We start from the raw sequence: 15,379 nt of genomic DNA, 5'->3' as shown, positions 1-15,379 counted from the left end.
GAACTAGCTGTACACCTCATTCCACGTGGAACGAGGTGTACAGCTAGTTCGGATTAGAAGCCTAATCCGAACTAGCTAGTCCGTGCTGCGTGTAGCCGCGCGGCACGGGGTCCGAACTAGCCGGCATTTAAAAATGGCGCCGGCCGGCTTCATGCAAATGAAGCCCGGGGAATTCAAATCCCGGGCTTCATTTGCAACTGCGGATGACTACATTACCCCCGCTAGTTCGAACTAGCGGGGTAGTGTAGACATACCCTATCAGAATGTTAGCTAACATGAGAGATTTGCATTTTTTTCCTCATAGCCCATATTTTGAAAGATTTCATCAAGACCACTTCCCTCCCATTGACAACTAAATAGCATCACTTTGGCAACCACAGCCACTGTATTCTTTGGAGCTACTTTTCAGTTTATTAGGGTAAACAGTAGGGATGCAATAGTGTAGTTGATTAACAAATAAGCAAAAGCTTATAGATTAATGCTATAGACTACACATATTTTCCTCCCAGCCCTCCAGCCAGGAAATTATTTAAGCAGACTGGCCAGCAGCCCGGCTAGGTCCCAGCTTTTGCCGGGTCTGGGAACTACCTCTGCTGTGGCTCTGCATTTAAAGTGTATTAGGAGCCAGGTGGGCAAGCAGCCCAGCTCCATTCTGGCTCGCGCCAGGTCCGGGAGCTGAGATCCCACCTAGACAGGGACCTGCTGCCACTCCATGCTGAGATCCCACCTAGACAGGGACCTGCTGCCACTCCATGCTGCTGCTCTGCATCAGAGGCAACAGCGCAGGGCAACAGAGGCAGCAGCGTGGAGTGGCAGGGTGCTCCTTGGGAGTGGGGCCAGCCCTGTCCCTGGGGACTAAAGAATAGTCGAGTAACATAAGAATTCATGAGGTTAACGTAAACAGTAAGGAAGGAACCACAATTATATGATGAGATGGCTTTCTGCAGACCACCAGCAAGAGCTCTGCAGACAACTAGAATTCCACAAATCACTTTTGAAACCATAGATTTTAAGGTAACTTGCTCAAAAGCCAGGGATGTCATTCATAGCCATCATTCACACAAATACTGAAGCCACATCAATATGGCCCTACCAAATTTATGGCCATAAAGTGTGTCATGGGCTGTGAAATCTTGTCTCTGGCTGTGAAATCTCATCTTGTGCGCTTTTGCCTTTATACTATATAGATTTCATGGGGAAAACCAGCATCTCCCAAATAGGGAGTCCTGACCCCAAACAATAGTTGCAAGGGGCTCATAAGATTATTTTAAGGGGGTTGTGGTACTGACACCCTTACTTCTTTGCTGACTGCAGTGCAGCAGATGTTGGCCAGAAAACCATTTCTGAAGGCAGCACCCCACCAGCAGCAGCACTGAAGTAAGAATGATAATACCTATCCATGCCATCCTTACTTCTGTGCTGCTGCTGGTGGCAGTGGCTCTGCCTTCAGAGTTGGGTTTGCTTCCAGCTGTCAATGCTCTCCAGATGCCCAGCAATGAAGGCAGCGCAACCCACCACCAAAAGCACAGAATTAAGGAATAGCAATACTGCAACCTTATTTTACAATCACCTTTGACCTCCCCCAACTCTCTTTGGGACAGGATCTCTACAATTACACCACCATGAAATTTCAGATATAAATCTGCTGAAAATGATTACATTTGCTATTTTAAAAATCCCAAGACTATGAAATCGACCAAAGTGGACCGTGAATTTGGTAGGGTCCTACACATCAAGATTACCCCTAACAACTTTATACAGGCAGTCCCCGGGTTACGTACAAGATAGGGACTGTAGGTTTGTTCTTAAGTTGAATTTGTATGCAAGTCGGAACTGGTACATATTGTAGGGGAAACTCTAGCCAAACATTTCTCCAGAGCTCAGTTTTATTCTCCCACACCTCACTTCCCTCAGTCCTTTATTCTCAAGCTGAGGTGTCTGCTGAGAAAAGCCGCTCCGCGTCTCCCTAGTCCGCTGGGGGGGCACTAGCTTCGCGTCTCCCTGGTCTGCTGGGGGGAAGCAGCTAGTGCAGGGTTGCCTCACCCCGTTTGTAAGTAGGGATCCGATGTAAGTCGGATCCATGTAACCCGGGGACTGCCTGTAGTTATATTAATAAATATTTATAATATGAAAGAGGCGGCTACTTAAGGAGTGAGATACATAACCACATTTTTTCCATATGATATACATTAGAGTTGCCCTGAAAGGGCACATAAAAATATCAAACGCAGATACGTACCAATCTTTTCTACAGCATGTACTGTTACTAAACATTATTCATTCAACGCATCACCTAATTTCATGTCAGGAAGGATTTTTTCATACTAGGTATTGTAGCAGGGATACTGTTGGTGTTTTGGCTTTCTTTGGAGCAGACAGGCACGTCCAATGCAATACATTTCCAATAGGGAAGTACTAAATGTAATATTGAAATCTAAGCTGGCTAGGGATATACAGATTTAAAATACACTTCATCCATACACCATTCTATCATATCTAAGTTACAATGTATTTGCTATACAAGATCATGAACAGATATTCTAATATGTGTAACAGAGTAAGTCTTCATTGCGAATTTTCCATTGTGTGTCAGTGTTGCTGCTATGTTTACACACAAAGTCCACATACTACTAAAAATCCATATTTAATTTCCTTTACAAGAAGCCCTGTCTTTTTGGTCTAGTCCTCATTTCTGTGCCAGATCCAGGTTTTTACCATCCACAGATATGCTTCAACAAAGCATGAAAATATTATTTTCACTCATTCTTAAATATTGCTCTACAAAGGAATTTAGCCAGAGCAAACTGGATCACAAATGACCCACTCATAGCAGTTTTCCATCTAATGATATTGACAATGTTTAAAATATTTTAATACAATAACTGGTTCAGATTTTAAAGTGCCATTACACTATTTTAATAACTATATTAACAGGTAAAGTGTTTAGATCTGATCATATTAATTTAAACTGGTGTTCTGATTTGAAAAATGGAGGTTACTTACCTGCCACTGGAGACTATTCGAGATGTGTAGTCCCTACCTGTACTCCATGTGTGGATATGTATGTATACCATGCAGCTGAGATCGGCTATTTCTAGCAAGTAGAAATTGCATTGGTCCACAGGACAGACCCAACAAAGAGAGCAGCAGAATGGCACTATCCGTTACCTACAGCCTTCCAGCTACCCTCTCCTACACATCAGGGATCTACAACCCATCTTAGAGGTTGGAGGATAACCCCTCACTCTCACAGACCTTGGGAGGCAGGACAGTCCTCACTTACAGACAGCCCACCAACTCTGCTCCTACCCCCTCCCCCCCCAAATACTAATCCAGGACAAACCCAGCTGCCAAACTCTGTCCTCACATCTACCTAGTAACACCATCACAGGACCTAGTCACATCAGCTATATGCCACCAAAGGCTCCTTCGTGTGCACATCTACTAATGTGCACCACATGTACCAACAATGCCCCTCTGCCATGTACACTAGACAAACCAGATTGCCTCTATGCAAAAGAATAAATGGACACAAACCAGACATTAAGAATGGCAATATTCAAAAACCTGTGGGGAAGTACTTCAACCGCCCTGGACACACAGTTTCGGATTTGCGAATTGCCCCTCTCAGGAAAAAAAAAAAGAGTGAGAAAGAATATGAGTGAAATCTTAGAAACAGCAGACTGCCTCTTACGACCAGCACTCCTCTGAGTCATTACCACTCATGCTTAGATTGAAGCAGCTCTGCTGTGGGTCTCCCCCTCCCTTCCGTCAGGCATTGCAGAGCTAGCAGGAAAAACCTGGGGGCAGCGCTACTTCAGGACAGAGCAAGAGGAGGAGAGGCAGCTGCTAATCAGTTGGACGGGATGGAGAGAAATGCTTGGTGGGCCAGATCTGCCCCCCAGGCCTAATTTTGCCCACCCCTGCTTTAGGTGTTCCCTAAAGAAACAAATAAGTCTAGGTGGTCTCCTAATTGATTTGTTCCCTACAAGTAGAATGACAAAGTCAGCTGGATATGGAGAGAATGAAGTTGCCTCTTCTCATCTAAAGCATGAAGTTTTGGAAAATATAGTGGTTTATGAAGAGATTCATTCATGTGAAAAACTCAGAAATTATCTAAAGGAATGAATTTCAGGTGGAGATTAAGGGAAACCACCTCCTTACATAATACGGTGTATGACAGGTCTGCCATAAGCATTCCCAGTTTACTCACCATACTGCCTTTTGAGCCACTCACCACCTGCTTAATGTCCTATCTTTCTGTGAAATGCCTTCCTATCACCATCATGTTAGCCAGAAGGGTAAGTATTGCAAGAACAAGATTAACTGGGTTGTTCATTTTTCCACTGGTGGCAATGCCCTAATGAGACCCTTCAGAAATCTGGCTGTAGATGGATGACTATAGTTTTCAAATGGAGGATAGAAGGCGCTGATTGCTGAATTATGGATCTGCAGTGACCTAATGGAAAAGTCTGCCAATTTGAGATTTAGTAGATAGTCTGGACTAACAGGAATTCCCATGGATTTGAAGGACTAACTGGTTCTGCTATATCGAGGTGAAGAAGCGTCTCCCTTTGATCACACAGCATTTTCTGAAGCATCCTTTCTAAAATTTAATTGAAAACAGATTGAAGAAACGTCAAACATGAAAGTTCCAGTTCTGACAAACCATCCAAATATGGAGATGGAGCCATGAGATGAAGAGAGCTGGGGTTGAGACATCTGACCTCTTAGCAGCATGACTTTCATAGAAGGTCTGAAAAACAAAACTGTCCAGGCCAGCTGAGTGCAGTAAGAATGATCCAAGATTTGCTGTGATCATTATTTCATCGCTGAGATGGGGGAGAAGAGGCATACCTGAGGAGGTTCATTCAGAAGGGTGTCAACACTTGAGTTTTTGCCCACGAAAGCTTATGCTCCTACACTTCAGTTAGTCTATAAGGTTCCACAGGACTCCTCGCTGCCAACACCAGATAAGTGGTCACCAACCAGTAGATCGGGATCTACTGGTAGATCTTGGAGCCTCTGCCAGGTGATCCTGACTGGTTTGGCCAAGAGGATATCAAGCACTGGTAATTGAGCTGCCCCTCCCCTCCACTGCTGCTCATCTCCTTTCTTTTGCCTTGGGAGCTGACTCCCTCCTTCCCCCCGCTCTCCCCAGGAGCCTCCTGCTTGCTGGGCAAGGCAGGGAAGAAAGGGTGGGGTGCTGATGTCAAGGTGCCCCCTCTCCCACTCTGTATCCTAGCTCCACAGAGCAGAAGGGGGCACACAGGACTTGGGATGGAGTTTGCTGGCTACTTTTTGAGAGCCTGTCCAAGCCCCACTGTATCACCACCCAGGAGCCACCTAAGGTAAGCAGTGCCCAGCTGATGCCCACATCCCAAACCCTGACCCCAGTCATGAACCCCCTCTTGTATTCCAAGCCTCAGCCCTGGCTCCAAGCACCCCATAATCCAAACACCCTCTGAGAGCCTGCATCTTAAACCCCATCCTGCACCTCAACTGTCTGCTCCAAGCCCCTCTCACATTCCAAATCCCTTCACCCAAGACCAGAGCCTGCACCTCAATCCTCTGCTCCAGCCTGGTGAAAGTGAGAGAGAATGGGGGAGGAGGGGAGAAGGAAGGGACGATGGAGTGAGCAAGGCTGGGATCTCGGAGAAGGGGCACAAAGGAGGTGGGGCAAGGGTACTTGGGTACGAGGTAGATCTTGGATTGTACAAAAAGTGATCTCATGCTTAAAAAGGTTGGAGACCACTTCACTAGAGCCTTAGCCCAGAGATGTGCTTAAGCAGCAGAGATTCATTTTTTTTGTTTGCCTGGGAGGCAAATACACACACAAGGATGGTGTTCCCCACTGGGTAAGAATCTTGTTCAGGACAGAACAATGTATCTTTCACTCACTGTCTGTGAAGCAGTATACAGGCAGTCCCCGGGTTACATACAAGATAGGGACTGTAGGTTTGTTCTTAAGTTGAATTTGTATGTAAGTCGGAACTGGTACATATTGTAGGGGAAACTCTAGCCAAACATTTCTCCAGAGCTCAGTTTTATTCTCCCACACCTCACTTCCCTCAGACCTTTATTCTCAAGCTGAGGTGTCTGCTGAGAAAAGCTGCTCCGCGTCTCCCTGGTCTGCTGGGGGGTGGGGGGGACGCTAGCTTCGCGTCTCCCTGGTCTTCTGGGGGGAAGCAGCTAGTGTGGGGTTGCCTCACCCCGTTCGTAAGTAGGGATCCGATGTAAGTCGGATCCATGTAACCCGGGGACTGCCTGTATACTGAGATACTCTGCTACAAAGGGATCCCGCTCTACCCTGTTTATGTGGAAAAACAGCTGTCATGTTATCTGACATTATCTGAATATGGTGGGACCAACTGAGTGGAAGGAATGCATTGCAGGCAACATGTACCACTCTCTAGCAGATTGACATGCATAGGTGGGCTCCCCAACTGATGAGAGATGCATCTGTGATAATGGTCACATAAGGTGCAGGTGTAAGGAATGGATATACAGTAATTATTCGCTTAACATGTTCCCGCTTAACACGTTTTCATGATAGCACAATTTTGGGGGAAAGGGGGTGAATGTTTTTTGAACAACGCCACCCTCCCCGAAATAACACGGTTTCCCCAGCCGGCTGGTGGCTGGCTGCTGCATGGGGCTTCCCCCACCTCCCTGCAAAGTTGCAGAGGGTTTGCTGCGTCATTCGCTGGCGACCCCCTCTCATCGGTCGCTTTGCTCCCTCTCCTCCGCCCCCACTTGCAGGCCGGCGGCTGGGTTTCCCCAGCCAGCTGGTCACTGGCGGCTGCGTGGGGATCCCCCCCACATCCCTTCAAAGCAGCAGAGGGTTCGCTGCTCGCCGTGCTGTTCCCCAAAGACCCCTTCTCGCCGGACACCTTGCTCCCTCTCCTCCGACCCAGCTTGCAGGCCAGTGGCTGGGTTTCCCCATTCCCCACCACTTGAAATGCAACCCCCACCTTTTCCATTATTTTCAATGGGAAAATTGACCCCACATAACACGTTTTCACTTAACACGATCATTTTCTGAAACGTATCTACCGTGTTAAATGAGGAATTGCTGTATAGAGAGATCCCTCCCTCCCCCTCCAAGTATTTACCTTTACAGGAATTGTTACCCTAGTATTCATAAACAGACCACAACTAGCCCTGTAGGTAATTGAAGCTGAGCTGAGCAAAAGGTGTTACATAAATTTGTGAGGCCTCATGGCCTAGTAGATAAAGGAGACGGGAAGGCTGCCACAGAGCAGTCTCTGTCTGCAAGGAACTTGGGCCCCCTGCAGACAGGGGCTGCTGCCACCCTACACTGCTCCCTTTGCAGCCTGGCTGCTTGTTGCCCAATGCCACTGTTTCAGATAAAAAGGCAGCAGCATGGGGTAGCAGCATCCCGTCTAGGGGACGTCTGAGCTCCCAGACCCAGTGCGAGCCAGACCTGAGCTGGGCTGCCTGCCTGTGTGGCTCCTAATACACTTCAAATGCAAACTTACAGCAGGGGTAGGTCCTGGACTCAGTGTGAGCCAGGATTGAGCTGGGCTGCCTGCCTGTTAAAAAATTTACTGGCGGAGGTGGCAAATGCATGTAGTCTATAACTTTTGCTTATCAGTTAATTGACTACACCAGGCCTATACAACTTTGGAAGCCCCAGGGGCCACAATGATACTCTCAGCATATGCTGAGGGCCGCAACTTACATGTGGTTGCATATACATGCAAATATATATGGAAATAGCTTCTTTCATACTGACAGGCATGAATACATAGATTAAGCCTTAAGCCGTGGTGCCGGACCCAAACATGGCCAGTGTAAGCCAGTCAGAACCTCTCAGGTTCTGCCCACAAGTCTAAGCAACCAGCACTTCCCACAATATCCCGGTGCTCCTGGTACCTCCCTCCCTGGGGGCTAGAAACACTGATACCCTGCATCTGTCTATTCCAATCAGCCCATCCTCTTGCATCTTTCAATGCTCACCCCAGCTGGGAGACACCTCACCGTTGTGGAGCAGGTCCCAGTGGAGGCTATGTTCAAAGGATCCCACCCACAGGCCAAGTACTGAGACCCACGTAAACCGAAACTGCACCATGGGCCACAAACAAATGGGCTGCAGGCCAGTCCATGTGTTGAGTAACCCTGGACAACACTATTATATGCCTAGTGCTAGCCCGAACTCTGTGCCTCTCCTGGGGAAGAGCAGACCCAGCAGGACAGGGTGGTGGGAAGCCCCAGTGAGTAGGAAGGTGGACATCAGTGGAATGATCAGCATACTAGGGGACAACCTTAAGGGAACTTCCATGATTTTAACCCATAACAGCGGTCAATTTCATTTGCAGTAAAGAATATTAATTAATGTTAATATAAATACCAGCTTTGCCACCAGGGAAAACATGTTATCAGTGCTTCACAACGATAGGCAAAAACTCACAAGTACTGCAGAGTCAATTAAAAAAAAAATCACTGTCCCCTGCTAGCTGCAAAACAGCAACTAATCTTATCAAGGATATCTAAAGTTGTGCTGGCAACCAACAGATATTTTGCTCCACTAGCAAACAATCAGGAAAATAGCCATATTTATCAAATGCAGTAAGACCTAATATACCAAGAGGTTTATTTATTTATATATTTATTTTTAACTATTTCTTATATCAATAGGGCATTTTATGCAAACAATAGAGTGTAAAAAGATAGCTGCCTCTGTCCCTCCAACCCCCCCCCCCCAAAAAAAAAAACACTCTTGAAATTGCTAAGAGTAAGTAATTTTTCTTATTTGGAAAACTGCTTTTATTGCCAATTTTGGAACAATGAAATCAGATAAAGATAACAGATGCAAAAATGTTGCTCCATAATACTTCTTAGAAACAATGTGTTTAAATTGCAGTATCAGCATTTGCCACCACCCATTCCATTTCCAATTTGCTACATGTGCTTACTCAGAATTACAGGAAGAGTGAGGTAATTCTGTCCAAAGTTACACATTTGATTACTACAGATTATTTATAATTCAGCAGCTGAGCTTCCCTAAAAATAAATGTAATGTTTAGTCAGACATTTTATATTTAAATAAAGGGTCCAACTCTGATGATCTATTGTGAATCAAAACTGCAAAATGACTTGTTCATGCTCACGTAAGTCTGTGAGGTCCCCTTTCCCACTTCAACCTAATCTAAAAATGTCAACTTTATTGGGAAATTATATGGTGAAAGTACCCCTGTACAATTACTATCTGAACATCTTCAGCTGTTAATATTAACCTTCAGAAGATTTCCAAATTTATGGAAATATGTACTATATAAAATGTTACTGGTCTTGAAAAGAGAAACTGAAGTTATCAACGAATTCAAATTAAAAACATGTGGAAATGAAAAAACCATACAGTATGAAAAACACAAACTTTGTCACTAATGACAATAAAATGTGTTCCAATAATTATTGTAATACAGCTTATTATCACATCAACTAGTCCATCTAATTTTATGTATTAGGTACATTAGATACTTCTAATAGTAATAAGATCTAGAAAAACAGTATGTTGTCTGACAGGAAAGTTTTTCCTTTCACTTTGAACAACAGCATATAAAAAAAGCTCAGAAAGACCTAGTATCCAATGTTTAAATTTGTTCATGGAGCTCTGGCAGCAACATTACGCTATTATTCTCTCCTTAAATGAGCTGATTTTACAAAATACAGTAGACCTCCGATAATCCAGTACCCTTGGGACTCAGGGGTTGCGGATTATCGGATATGCCAGAGTAGGTACTCTGGCGGGGAGCTGTGACAAGTCTGCCGGGACCCGCACTGAGTGTGGGGGTGGGAAGGGCGGAGGGAGAAGGGAGGGGGTCGGCGGGGAACGGCACAGGGAGGGGCGAATTCTCTGCCATGTTGCGGGGAGGCGGTGGAAGCCACGCGCAGCCAGCTTGCAAGTGGCGGCGGTGGAGAGGGAGCGAGAGGCAAGCAGCTATTTAAGATAGGCGGGCGGGGGAGGGGTCAGTGGGGAACACTGCCTGCCTCTCGCCTCTTCGCCGCCGCTACCGCTTACAAGCTGGTGGCTGAGTTTCCCCGCTTGCAAGCCGGCTGCGCAGGACTTCCACCACCTCCCCGCAACACGGGGGAGGGTTCGCCCCTCGCCGCACCGTTCCCCGCTGTCACACCCCCTCCCCCTCCCACGCCTGCCTTAAACAGCTGCCTGCCTCTCGCACCCTCTCTGGGCAGCTCCAATTGTCCGGCTGGCCAGAGCTCTTCCAGGTTCCAGTTCGTGCCGGACTATCAGGAGTGCCGGACCACTGGATGCCGGACAATTGGAGTTTTACTGTACTTCATTTATGCATTTGATACCAGGACCAACTATCCCAGTGCCTACCACTGATTCCTAAATCTCTTACAATATCTCAACCAAACACAAGATGCAGCACAAACATCAACTATACACAGGTTCACTTATGTCTTTAACATCTACAGAAGCAATGAAAACAGAAATGAATCATCATGCTCCCTTAAAAGGCTACAGGACACCAGCTAGAGCTCAAAAGACTGTATCTATACCGAAGTTAAAGAATCCAGTCTTTGTATGGAACACACAAAACAAACATCAAGCTCGAAAGCTGGGCTACTCAAGTTTGGAAGCCCGGGGGGGCCACTGTGATACTCACAGCACATGCCGATGGCTGCAACTTAAGTGTGGTTGAGTATGCATGCAAATATATATGCAAACATATGCAAATAGCTGCTTTTACAATGATGGGCATGAATACAAAGATTAAGGCAAGACTATACAACACACAGGCCCCATTTAAGTAGTTCTTCTGATATTAACAAAATTCAATATTTACCCCATTTCCACCCATATAACAGTACCTTTAATGAGCAATGACAGTCCAGGAATTTAACTACTAAAATGCATATCAACAGAAGACCATTACGTTGACTACTTTTTTTTTTTGGCTCCCACCCGTGGCCCACATGTTGAGCCCTGTGTAAACCCAAACTGCACTGTGGGCCTCAAAGAAATGGGCCGTGGGCTACATATTGAGTAGCCCTGCTCTAAAGAGAGCTGGGTAGACAACCTTAGAAAATAATTAATTACAACAATTCTATCATATAAAAGAGTATGAACATGACAGCAAAGAATGCCCTAAATCCAACACGTAACCAAACAAGATGAGAGAAGAAAGCCACATATGTGGCGCATGTAACATATAGGAGGCATAAGTCTCCACTGACTCCTTGTCTAAGTTTATGATGAAAACAATTAGAGCATGTCAGTTTTGTAAAATGTGCTTAGCCTAAATGTTATTTGCATATAATCAGAGTATTTATTAGCAAAGCAAATGTCAACTTGGATGTTAAGGATCGACACTGTCCTAAAATGCCAAGTAATGCAAAATTCAAAAAGCATTTTTTGTAAAAGTCACATCACACTAAAAGTGAGTCCGAAGTTTTGTTCAATTTTGTTTTAAATTTAATTTGGCATCAATAAAGACAAATTGGGAGTGGCCATGCTCCCAAGACCCAGCCAGCCAATACGAGATACTTCCAAAGCTGTTTCATAAAACTAAGCTCTTTAAAAATGTTAACTTACACATTATTAACTAGAATAAGAAATTATTGCAGGACGAGTAATGGTAGTTCGAATTAGGAGCTTTAATTCGAACTACCTAGTCTGTGCCGTGTGTAGCCGTGGGCAGGTAGTTCGAACTACATGGCATTTAAAAATGGCGACACCCGGGAACATGCAAATAAAGCCCGGGATATTTAAGTCCCAGGCTTCATTTGCAAGTTTGAATGCCTACATTAGCCACCCTGGTTTGAACTAGGGTGTCAGTGTAGACATACCCTAAGAGAGAAGAGATGTTTCATGCATCTGATGCAACCATCACTTTCTACTCTAAAACTGAGTGGATTGGCTTATCTAATTTCACAAAAGATTAATTCAGTATTATATGCATTTCTTATCCAATTAACATTACAGTGTAAACAATCATATTTAGGAAAGAAAGAATGAATTATTTCCCAAACAGTTTTCTTCTCTAACAAATATTCTTTATAATTTTTTAAACCATTTCCTATTGACAGATTGGAGAGCTAGTTAGCGTACAGTTTGCATATTTAGGAATACGGGTGGAATATTTAACTGCTTTGTTTTTGCCTTGATTCGACATATATAAATCCAGAGAAGCTTGATGTTTGAAGATTCAACAGGAAAAAGCATGTAAAACAGATGTTTATAACTCTGAAACTGTAAAAATGAATCATGTTAAAGCCAAGGTTGAACATGAGGTAACTGGAAAAGGTTCTAGTCATACAGACTAAGAAGATGTTGCAATCCAGGAAGCCCACACTTTCAAAACTCATAATACCTTCACACAAAACCATTTCCATCTTAGCACAAAAACAAAGACTGTCCAATAGGTAGGTTTTATGCAAAAAACTGAGGGTATGTTTCCACACTCTAGGAACTGAGACACCTAAACAAATACCCAACTAAAGTATCAAAGCAAAAGAATTCTCAATTAGCATCATAAAGGTGGAAAACTGACCATAAAAAGCAACAATTCACAATGGGAAGTGACACAATATGAAATTGTACGGTCCAGTCAATTGTACGGTCCAGTCAATACTGGAACCTATGTTGATTTCAGTAATTTTCTACAAGAAGCTGGCAGAGAAAATGGGGAGTGAGGTAATCCTGGTCCTCCATTCTCCCCAGACACCACCCAATATGACTGCTGGAAACAACCAAGACTGAACTGAGCCCAAGCTGGAAGGGTGTCTGGTAGGAATTTAAGTGACTATCAATAAGCAAAAGCTTATCTGATAGGTCGACACAAAAGGTGACTAGTCACTTTCCCCCCTTTGCTGCCTGTATCAGAAGGAGGCAGCCGGGGGGGGGGGGGGGGGGGGGCGAGAAGAGGAAGGAGGCAAGGATGAAACAGAGATATTCCAACTTTGAAATGTACGAGACACCCTGCTGGGGCTCTTGTACATTTCAAAGTGGTAGCGCCACCTGGCCCCTGCTAGTCCTTATCGACTAATCAAATAGTCGATGGAAATCCCACTGACTCTTCGATTAGTTAATCAAAATGTAACATCCGTAGTGTCTGGCCTGTGAAGATTATTAGAACCATATTTGGGGTGAGATGTTACATGTAACTAGTTTCTTTAGTTCATTAAGCTTTGCTTGAGTCTGTTCACTTTGCTTAGTTACTGACTTTGTTCTGTCTGCTGCCTCTGATGACCACTGTAATCCCACCTTTTATACTCAATAAAATCACTTTTGTTTAGTGATAAACCCAGTGCAAGTAATTACTACTTAGGGGAGCAAGGAAAATGTGCATCTCTCTCTTACATTTAGGAAGAGGGTGAATTCAATGAGCTTACATTGCATAGATCTCTATACTGTGTAAGACAAATGTATTTAGTGTTCAGCTTGCTGTGTATTTGAGTGCTGGGAAACGATTTCACACTGTGCTGCTTTCAGACTATGTCCGCAGCTTTGGGGATGTAGCCCTGCCCCTCTGGCTCAGTCAACCATACAGGGTAACAGGCTGCCCAGGCTGCCGGGGAAGCAGGCACATTGATGTCTCAGCACAAACAGGTGACAATCCCAAGGAGGTCTTGACCATCACAATTAGGGATGTTAGATATCGGATAATTGAATAGTCGTGTAACCACATGAAATCTTACTGGTTACATGACTATTCGATAGTCCCCAGGGGTGGGGCCGGCAGCCAGTGTGTTCCAGCCCTTCTCCTGTGAAGCCGCCTGCCACTGCTTCTGATACAGAACATAAATTACTGCGGGGGGGAGGGAGAAACAAGGGAAGCTGTCATGAAGCAGCCTCTGTCCACAAGGGGTCCAAGCTCCCCAGATAGCAGCCTCTGTCTGTGACAAGCCTGGGCCTGCCAGAGGCTTCATGCACCAGAACCAAGCTGATGTCCCATCACTAGATTCATCAAAAGCAACTTAAACATGGACATCCAACTCCCACTAAAACTGTTAGTGATTAATTCTGATAGGCTCCCTTTGAAAGTATTTTGTGAGGTGCTCCTTCACTCCCACCAGAGGCTGCCAACTGTTTCATTTGCTTAGATGATGCGTTCCCAGAAAACTGTAACTGGGTACAAATGGGCTTCCCCTTTATTTTTATACAAAAGATTTTCCTTATTTCAACTACGAAGATCTTGTGTCCCCAGAAACATGTATTCAGTTGTTGTATATAAGGTGGCAGCATATTTTCAGCACAGAGAAGAGAGGCACTGACTTAGTTTTGTGCACAAAGCCATCCACTTGCTCCTTGCACTACTTGTTTTTGCTTTGTTGCTCAAAGGAGTTGCCAGATGTTTCTTTACCATTCCTGTCCAGGACAAATGGTTGTTTTTAGAGAAGCCCATTGCGAAGGTCATAAAGTAGTGGTTCTCAAACTGCGGTCCACAGACCACTAGTGGTCTGCGGCCACCTTTTAGGTGGTCTGCAGCTCAAGTGAGGTTGGAGCACTAGCGCAAGCTCCCTCTGGGGAAAGGGAGTGTGAAAGCCCCGAGCCACCCCGCGTGGGGAAGAAGTGGAAACAGAAGCAGCTCCGTGTGCTGCTGCTTCCCTCCCTCCCTCCACCTTCCTCAGCTGGGGAAACAGCATTGCATGGACACGTTGCCTGCAGGTTTTCCCCGTTGCTTCCGTTGGCAGGAGTTGCATCCAATGGGAGCAGAATGAGGCTGTGCCTGGGAGCCGTGCATGAAAGCAAGTGTCCCCCTTCTCCTCATGTCCAGGCCCCGGACCCTGTCCCTACCCCCACAAAGACCCCACACCTCCAGCACGCTCACACCCTAGCCAGACATCTACCCCGACCCTGCTTTTACACCCTCCTGGCCAAACAATGCATCTTCCCTTGTTCTTTCCCCCTCTCCCCTGGCTAGATACCCTACTCCCAACCTGCTCCTGCACCCCACCTCTGACCCCCTCCTGCCCAGATCCTACACCCTTTTACCTATTCAACTCACTAGCAGCCCTGTTCAGCACACGGTATACCTCTCATTCTTGTTCCTAGCCCAGAGCTTGGGGGTAGGAGAAGGTCTACAAAATCCACTAACCCTGGAACCCAAAGGATAGCTGGCCCATGGGAAGCCCTGAACCTCAATCCTCCCTGTCCTTCCCGCCCCTTACCCTGGGGAGGAGGGGGAGGGACTTGAGCACCAGAAGAGTGAGGTGTCTCAGTTGAGGGCAGTGAGGGTTGGGGGTTTTTGGAAGGGTTTTTTGCTTCTCATTTGTGTGGTCCCCAACTGATTTCTGTGGGTCAGTAGGCCTCGATCCAAAAAAAGGTTCCTTACCCCTGCCATAAAGAAAACATAGAAACCTTTTGTGTTGGACATACATTATTTTA

At 45.5% G+C, this 15,379-nt stretch overlaps 1 protein-coding gene across 8 annotated transcripts in view; it reads right to left on the bottom strand.

Moving 5' to 3' along the window:
* The window catches only part of YAP1 (Yes1 associated transcriptional regulator), a 142,836-nt gene that overhangs the window by 78,753 nt on the left and 48,704 nt on the right, over nucleotides 1-15,379 (bottom strand). The gene's annotated exons all lie outside the window — the stretch shown is intronic.

The sequence above is a fragment of the Pelodiscus sinensis genome, chromosome 1 (genome assembly GCF_049634645.1).
Source record: "Pelodiscus sinensis isolate JC-2024 chromosome 1, ASM4963464v1, whole genome shotgun sequence".
NCBI lineage: Eukaryota > Metazoa > Chordata > Testudines > Trionychidae > Pelodiscus > Pelodiscus sinensis.
Note: the sequence above shows the minus strand (reverse complement) of the source record. Positions and strands in the feature narration are given on the sequence as shown.